Source organism: Macrobrachium nipponense, chromosome 24 (genome assembly GCF_015104395.2).
Source record: "Macrobrachium nipponense isolate FS-2020 chromosome 24, ASM1510439v2, whole genome shotgun sequence".
NCBI lineage: Eukaryota > Metazoa > Arthropoda > Malacostraca > Decapoda > Palaemonidae > Macrobrachium > Macrobrachium nipponense.
In genome coordinates, this window is record NC_061091.1 from 57,273,944 (window position 1) to 57,283,846 (window position 9,903).

Sequence of the window (9,903 nt, forward strand, 5' to 3'; positions counted from 1 at the left end):
TGATAATGCGTCAGCAATGATATTTGCTTTCCCAGGTAAATACCCGATCCTCGCGCCAAAGTCCTGGATGATCATGTGCCACCGAATTCGCTTAGGGCTGTGATTAAAGCCTTTAAAGAAGTCGGTTAGGGGCTTATGATCAGTGAGAACCTTGACGTGATAACCGTATATTATAAATTTAAAATGCACGAGTGAATTAACAATAGCGAGCCCTTCCTTGTCTATTACTGCATATTTACTTTCGGAAGGTCTCAGTTTACGTGAATAAAAAGCTATAGGGAAAAACTGTTCATCATATTGTTGAAGCAATACCCCACCTACTCCTAGGTCTGAGGCGTCTGTTGCTATGAAGAATTCCTTACCGAAGTCAGGAAATTTCAAGATAGGAGAACTACACAGTTCATCTTTCAATTTATCGAACGCCTGTTGATGAATTTCAGACCATATGAAATCTACACCCTGTTTTTTATAAGATCGGTTAGGGGAGCGGCTATGATGGAGTAGTTCCTAATAAACCTCCTATAGTATCCGTACACCCTAAAAATTGCTGTATTCCCTTGACGTTAGTAGGTATCGGAAAGTTACGGATAGCCGATACCTTATCATGGACTACTTTAAGACCTTCACTAGAAACCGTGAAACCTAAATAGACTAGTTCTATTTTAAAAAATTCACACTTACTTATCTTTACCCTTAAATTATGCTGCCTTAGTCTTTGTAGCACTAACTCTAATTTACGTAGATGTTCTTCTTATGTGTTGGAAAAGATTACTAGGTCGTCCATGTAGGCATGTAGGATATCTCCTAACAAGTCTCCAAACACAATGTTTATCATACGAGTAAAAGTTATGGGAGCACAACGTAAACCAAAAGGCATACGCAAAAATTCATAATGTCCCCTTGCTGTGCTGAAGGCAGTGTATGGGATACTCTCTTGTTCCAACGGAATCTGATGAAATCCTTTTAGTAGGTCCAAGCTGGTGAAATATTTGTTCTGACCTAGTAGAGATAGGATATCATCAGTACATGGTACTGGGAATCGGTCAGGGATTGTTTCTTCATTTAAACGACGAAAATCGACGCATATCCACCAAGTTCGATCTTTTTTCGGTACTACTATTAACGGAAAATTATAAGGGCTGTTTGATTCCTAATGACTCCTTCTTTTAGCATTTTACCTACTTCCTCTGTTATCTCATTCTGAAATTTCATAGGAAGTCGGTACGAAGGTACATAGATTACTTTCTGTTTGTCCTTGAGCCTTATTTGATGCTCGATGACATCCGTTTTTCCTAAGGTTCCATCCGTATAGTGGAAAAAACATCATGATATTCAGTTAAAAGATTAAAAAATTTCTGCTGAATTTTTTCTTCTTGAATGTCCTTATTGATTTTGTTCTTTATAGATTGCAAAAGGGATTCATCCGCAACTGATTGAGCGTGATTTATCTCAGCTACGGTAAGAATGCGATGTTATAAACTTCCGCATCCAAGATATGTTGATTTTTGTGGATTACTAAAGTGGTATTCAAATGATTACAGACTTCGATGTGACATTGTTGTTGTGAGCCGACTGTATAAATGGCTGTGTGACGGATAATCCGTGTGTTTTTCAGAGTTTCGGAAAGGATTAACGTTTCAGATCCTGGCAAGGTTTTCTTTACACGCCACTAATATGGTTCGAAGTTACGTTCGGCTCGAGAGTTTGCGTGCAAGCTGATATTACGGGCGAGCGAGAGTTCTGTTGGGTTGCATGTATTATTTCTTGGTTCTTGAGACAGGTGATTGGTTCTTCAATGTAAGTGACTACTCTGTCTGTCTCTTTATTATCTAAAACTGATTTTAGGGTATTAGGAAGACCCCTATAGAATTTCCCTTTGATATACACGCCGTGTTTTGCAGGTGCTAAGATAATATTTTGAGTGCCCATAGACGGGTATCCGATAATTACTGCGGGATACATATTAATGTTTTGTACAACGATAAAGGTATCGGAAAACGTGCGCTTACCGACCTTGTACTGAACATGAGTTACACCTACCACATTTAATTCATTATTTCCTATGCCTGAGAGCCTTATTCCGGACTTCTCTATAGGGAAGTTTGAAAAGAGTAAATGATGAGTCCTTAAATCCATGATATTAGTGGACTACCAGAATCAAAGAACAAAGTGAATGACTAGGTCCCAAATTTACTGCATGTAAGGTTGGTCGCAACTCGTCTTGACTAATAATTGCATGAATTTGTTGCAAATCTACGGGAACCTGCACAGATTTTTTGGATTCGGCCGTGTGTTTCATAGGAAAATCAATTTCCTCACAATGATCTGATAAATGATTAAACTGATTATTTGATACAAAAGATGTTGATATTGATGACCCAACATCGCCCTCTCCCCCCTTGGAGCGAACTACGTGGTATTTGCTTTGTTTATTACACCTTGAAAATTCGCTTGACCTTGCAAGTTCTGGCTAGACGGCCCAGGAACAGAGGTACCTGAAGCACGATTTGTTTGTTTCTGCTGTTGCGCAGCATTTCCGTTTGCTTGTTTCTTTTTATAGTACTGAGGACCCTTCTTTTTATTTGCACTGGCAACTGGTTGCGTGTTTGTAGGATTCTGCTGTTGATTCCTCGAGTAGCAACGATTATATGAATGAGTGGAACTATTATGTATTGAACAAAAATGCGTCCGACAGTCTGAAATCATGTGACCTGGTCGTTTACACTTATAACAAACCATCCCTGCAACTTGATTATTATTATGTACCACGTTTACTTGTTGTGGCTTGTTCTCATTTTTTGCAAAAACTTGAATGAGCGAAGGATCTAGGTCGGTACATTTAGACATGTGTTTTTTTATTTGTTTATACACATCTAATTCCGTACTGTTGGGCTGCAATTTTTTGTCAAAACACCGCACTAACGCTTCAGGCAACATTGCAGTAATACTCGTAAGGTAAATTAAACGGATAAAATCTTTCACGGCGATTTTGGCACTCGTAACCCACCCGGAGTTACTTAAACTAACTTGATATTCATTTAGCGCCGCCCACTCGACAACATTAAGCTGAGTCATGGAGGCTTGGTTAAGGATATTTCTCAATGCCAATACTACATCTAAAGCCTCTTCACCCCCATACACGGCACGTAATCTGATTTTGAACTCGTCCCATGTAGTCGCCTCTTGGAAAGAAACACCCCTTAGATAAGCACTTGCGTCTCCTTTAGCAAAGTCTATGAAGCTTTTGGCCTCCTGTAATTGTACTGCTGGGTCTGTGATGCTTTTTGCATTTAAATGAGTGTCTACAGATGAGATCCATGCCTCAACATTTTGAGGCAGGAACCCATTGACCCGACCTTGAAAAGGGACAATTGCTGACCTCGCGCTCACGAGAGTCACCACATTGGGGTTGCCAGCCGGAGTAGTTGCCATGTTCACTTTTACTTTTTTCTTATCACTTCTATTCCTTGCGGTCCTATCAAAATATCTATAAGAGTACACTCGACCACTACGTAAACGCATATGCAATATACTGTATAAATGTGTTATAGTGATAGGAAAATCCCCCAAAAGATACAAAAATACAGATAATTTGATAAAAATATTATACGGAGAATTCCTGCAAGAAACGATTCGCAACAACGAGAAGAAAAAAATAATCTGCGGGCGAGAACTCGTATTTGAAGATTGATTCTGTAATGAAGGAAGATTAAGATGGCGAACAACTCACCCCCAGAATACTGGACGATCAACTCCTGATGAACAACACTTCACTGAGGAAAAAACCTGAATAGATAAAATGGTACTTAGCTCAAGATTATATGGTGAAGGATTGTTGACATGGGATGACGTCTCAGTTCCTGTCGTCGTCGCGTCGGAAGTCGTGATGACGTCACGGTCTTCTCTCAGGCTCACGATGCATGAAGAAGTCCAAGATTGATGACGTCACAGCCTCCTTCCTCGCATTACTTCCTCTTGCCCTACTCTTTGCGTCCTTGCTAGTGATCGCGCGTTGTTTCCTTTGTGTTTCCTTTATGTGTTTTCTTCTTTCTGTTGATGTTCGATGCTGCTCTCGTCCGGTGTTGATTCTCGAAGATAAGTGACAACAGTCACTCAAACGTCGATGTTGATGCTTGTATTCTTCTCGATGAAGGACATATCTTCGTCTTCATAAAATGTTGTGTTGATTGAAGATCCCGTTTCCTCTGTTTAGTATTGATTTTGAAGGTGGAAGTTGGTTATTGTAGTTCTTCGGTCGGCTGATATGGGTCTTGTTAATCTTATTCTTCGTCTAAAGCTGCCACCAGTCTTAGTCTCTTCGCTTTTGCGAAAGACTTTTTGTTTCTCCTTACGACTGTCATTCGTAAGTATTTCGGGTTCCTTCCATCTCCTATGTGATATCTTAGTAGAGTGGTTCTTCTCAAACGAAAGGAGAGGATTCAAACAGATAAGTTGAAAAAAGGTATAACAACTTTATTCTGTAACTCCATACTAAGAGATGCAGTTCGGTCGGGAGACCGATATGTTGAACGTTGGCACCAGAACTGCCATTCTAAAGCATCACGTCGATAGCGGAAACATTAGCTATCTCAGCGATTCATATAAAAACATACGTAGTCCGCCGGCTCGGAAGTTACAAGTTTCCGGCGTAGGTTAACAGGTCAACCGCTTCCCATGGAAGTTGTTGTGCAAAGTTATCAGTAATGCAAAACGATGACAATGTAACAGATTTAAACCAGGCTACTGCAGACAGCGCATAGCGTAATCTAGATCTGCATTGGTCACGTAGGACCCTCCTAATGCCATGACCTCAGGTCATGGGTTTTTATTTACAGATTATGTAATTCAATAATGTATTTATTACATATATATATATATATATATATATATATATATATAATATATATATAATATAATATATAATATATATAATATATATATATATATATATATATATATATATATATATATATATATATATATATATATATATATATATAGATATATATATATATATATATATATATATATATATATATATATATATATATATATATATATATATATATATATATATATATATATATCAACCGAAGGGGAAGCCTCAGACAGGATACATATATCCTCAGTTTATTTTCTTATTTTTCTTTAACTTTGGAATATAACTGATTAAACGTCTTAAGCAAGAGACCAATTTTGTTTTTTGTTTTGAGAGATTACTTTATGTATTGTACGTATTGTCTAATATACTTTACTATTAAGCATACGTACATACATATATATATATATATATATATATATATATATATATATATATATATATATATATATATATATATAGTATATATATATATATAAATATGTATATATATATTATATATAAATATGTATATATGTATGTATATATATATATATATATATATATATATATATATATATATATATATATATATATATATATATATAATATATATATAATATATATATATATATATATATATATATATATATATATATATAATATATATATATATATATATATATATATATATATATATATATACATATATACTACATATTTATATATAATATATATATATATACTATATATATATATATATATATATATATATATATATATATATATATATATATATATATATATATATATATATATATATGTATGTACGTATGCTTAATAGTAAAGTATATTAGACAATACGTACAATACGTAAAGTAATCTCTCAAAACAAAAAACAAAAAACAAAATTTGTCTCTTGCTTAAGACGTTTAATCAGTTATATTCTAAAGTTAAAGAAAAATAAGAAAATAAACTGAGGATATATGATATATGATTTGAAGGAAAACTGGAGACAATGCAATAGTAAAATGATAATGGGAGGTAATGAAACCTCCCTCACACCGTTATAATTTTCTTGTAAGTACTTGGTGCTGATTGCGAAATAGTGTAGCGTAATGACTAGTTACATAAAGATTTATTACCTTTTCATTTTCATAATTTCCCACACTAATTTTTAACATTGTATTTGTAGAGGAGTCAATTATTTTGAGTTTCTAAAAGCTAGTTTATTTTGTATCAAAGATCGAACGAATATGTATACATGAGTTTTATTTATCTTTATTATTATCTAGTCTTTGCAGAGTGTTGTCCAAATAGCTTAACATGTCTCCAGCATGACTAGAACTTTGGGCGATATGGTCACACTCCATTTTATATCTTTATAAGAACAGTCAGTCGCTAAGTAGCGTCTTGTGGCACTTGGCCTTTCATAGGGCGTTGTGGATTTCGTCTTGCATATATTCTTTTGCACGACCATTATAATCTTCCTACAAAATAGAATGTTGCCTCCTTTACCCTTACGTTTATCATAGCAATCCCTGGGAGCCACCTGTATTTCGCTTGAAAGCAATTAATGTGAGTTTTCTCTCCTAAGCAAACAATCATTGACCCAATATTCTTTTTCGTGGCTTTTTTTTTTCATTGTTATACTGGGTGCAACGGCACAGTTTGAGCATATATGGTTCATTATCAGATATTCCCTCAGCCACGTCCGAACTGTGTGGCTGCCAACTTAAGACTGACTACTTTGTTCAGACCGGGCAGTAAAGTGAGTTTGCAGTCATTTTATTGGAGTCTCCTCCCACTCAGTTCTTATCGTACTACCAGATCGACTGTGAGTGGATTACCTTACGCATGCAGCTTGGGGTGAAGCCTAATGTAAACTCACCATTATAAAGACCAGATTCAAGTGTCCATTCCAGCAGGCAGCAGCTGCGATAAAAAAGATGGAATGGCGATTGGTCGCGTGTCTGTCTGGAAGTCTCCTCGTAGGGCAGAATATTCCACTGCCATCTTCACTCACAGTGATTTCCATTTTGCTTTCACTCGCTCAGTTTGAAAGGGTGCATTTAATACACTCAGTATGAGAAAAACACACTTATTACAAACCCTCACATCTTTTTTAAATCTTTTATTATAAAAGTAACAATATCTATATATAGAATATTTTATATAATTAGTCAAATGTGCTAACGTTTAGCAATTTTGATGATCATATGTGTACACAAAAGAATTTTAATGACATTCAAGTACTACAGTTATGTACAAAATCATCACAACAAATGGTAATACTAGGTACACAAAAGCAGCTCAAAGTTGTTGACATTGTTGACATGGTAACTGCCGAAACATTTACCAAAGAATACAAAAATAGAACTGCCTCCAATCAAGGAGGGAGAAAACATTCCCCATCCTATCTCTTAACGAGGCACAAATCATTATGCTGATATATCTCACAGTGCAAACCATTCAGAATAGGACTTACAACACAATAATCTTTTTCTTTATCAAACATTGCCATTTGAACCTTTAATGAATTGTCCAACACAGTAAGACACCATAATCACTATACTGTTACTTACATTTCACAGAGCAAACCATTCAGAATCAGAATTATAATGAATTGTTCAACACAGTAAAACACCATAATCACTGTACTGTTACTTACAAAGTTATACTGGCTACTCAAAAATAGTAAATAACGTGGTACTCTCTTGTGAAAATGTGATCTATTCTTTGTTTGTAATTGTTTTTTTAATGGCTACCTATCATCACAAAACTTGCTCTTAACAAAGGCATCTGTTTCCTCTTTTGTGTCATGTTTCTTTTGACTGACCAAAACAGCATATAAATACCCTACAGCTAATACAGTGGCACAATTATAATCCTTTTTCGTCCTATAATTGAAAGGGTTCAGTCACAATGTAAAGAAAGATGCATCGTACTTCTTTGAAAAAAAAATAGCCTTCCCTTTTACTCTGATAAGTACCAGAATTATATAACTAAGGTATTATATAATACTTGAAAGATCAGCCTCCAGTTTCATTTGTCCCTCCCGTCGGCCTTCCTTCAGAAGTGGGAATCAGACTTCTTCAGTTGTCCTTGGTGTGTTATTAACGTTACCCTCTGCTAAATTAGCAAGAGCTAATAAAAGCATTTGATCATTTAACATTGTCTCTGTTTATCTTACAATTATTGAATCGCACACTTTTGAAGTACGTCAGTGTTGTGACTACGAAAAAAAAAAAAACATAACGTCTTCACAATTATCACAATTACCACAAAGGTTCCACGAGCTTATTTCAAGGCAAACTCCCTTTCCATGATAGTAGGTCCCAATGAAAGGTTTACTGATGCTCTCCCAGACCATTTTCCGGTGTTCAAAAGTGGAGGAAGGCTTGGCCCTGTTACCTTGTCCTTTCTCGTTATTGCCCTACAAACAGGGTGTCCATAAAGTTCCAGAACCATTCTAAGCAACAAATACTTGTAATGGTACTGGAACTTTATGGACACTGTATATAGGTTCTTGAAATATACAATATAACAGCATTGGCATCAGGCAGCCCTGTCTTACAGATCGTTTCATACAAAAGGGGGAACTCATAAACCCATTTAAATACAAAAGCACGACTTTTACAGTCCTTATACAAAACTCGAACTAGACCCACAAATCCATCTGGTAAACCAAATTTCTTCATTACTTTAAAGACAAAAACTATATGAACCCTTTGAAAGGCTTTAGACCAGTCTAAGCTTTAAGACTGACAGTTTTGTTTTGCATGAAAAATGACATCATTCTCGAATGGTATGATTGCATCTAACAACTGTCCTTTGACACTTGCTCCTAAGATTATATAGAATTTAATTTTGTCATAGACTTCACTACATCAGTCTTATAGAAGCAACGCCTGACAGACAGCTGCAGTTATACCGATCCGTGCATTTGATGCGTTGTAGACTCAAAAAGAGGCAATTCTTGAGGAATTCAGAAGTTCAGCAGACAAAGGGAAAGAGGACTGAAAATGGGACACATTTGACCAAAACAGAATTTTTCAGAAATGGGGTTCCTAAAGTAATGGGTCCTGGTCTGGTGCTGTCACCACTGACAGAGTTTGCTTGTCCTGCACTGCCTTCTTGATAGACTTTCCCTGTTCCTTCGTTTTCCACGACTCAGCAGTGAAAGGACAGGTCTTATTCTCTCTCTCTCTCTCTCTCTCTCTTAATGAAGATGTTGAACAGGTGAAAAAGACCTATAGGATAAAAGAAACCGTTTGTATTTTACCGAAAGACTTTCTCAAGAACCAAATCTCTCTCCTCTCTCTCTCTCTCTCTCTCTTAATGAAGATTTTGTACAGGTGAAAAATACCTATAGGATAAAAGACACCGTTTGTATTTTATCGGAAGACTTTCACAAGAACCAACTCTCTCTCTCTCTCTTTCTCTCTCTTAATGAAGATTTTGTACAGGTGAAAAAGACTTATAGGATAAAAGACACCGTTTGTATTTTGTCGAAAGACTTTCACAAAACAATCTCTCTCTCTCTCTCTCTCTCTCTCTCTCTCTCTCTCTCTTTTAATGAAGATTTTGATCAGGTGAAAAAGACCTATAGGATAAAAGACACCGTTTGTATTTTGTCTAAAGGCTTTCACAAAACCAATTCTCTCTCTCTCTCTCTCTTTCTCTCTCTCTCTCTCTTAATGAAGATTTTGTACATGTGAAAAAGACCTATAGGATAAAAGACACCGTTTGTATTTTACTGAAAGACTTTCTCAAGAACCAAATCTCTCTCTCTCTCTCTCTCTCTCTCTCTCTCTCTCTCTCTCTCTCTCTCTCTTAATGAAGATTTTGTACATGTGAAAAAGACAGGATAAAAGACACCGTTTGTATTTTATCGAAAAACTTTCTCAAGAACCAAATCTCTTTCTCTCTCTCTCTCTCTCTCTCTCTCTCTCTTAATGAAGATTTTGTACATGTGAAAAAGACCTATAGGATAAAAGACACCGTTTGTATTTTATCGAAAGACTTTCACAAAACCAATTCTA

General features: G+C 35.7%; 1 protein-coding gene across 1 annotated transcript in view; it reads right to left on the reverse strand.

The window, feature by feature from the left end:
* Window positions 1–6,996: 6,996 nt before the first annotated feature.
* The window catches only part of LOC135205656 (uncharacterized), a 13,325-nt gene continuing 10,418 nt past the window's right edge, over window positions 6,997–9,903 (reverse strand). Inside the window, 1 exon segment of the mRNA XM_064236494.1 lies at window positions 6,997–9,903. This exon segment is cut by the window's right edge and continues 748 nt beyond it. The gene's annotated coding sequence lies outside the window, so the exon portion shown is untranslated.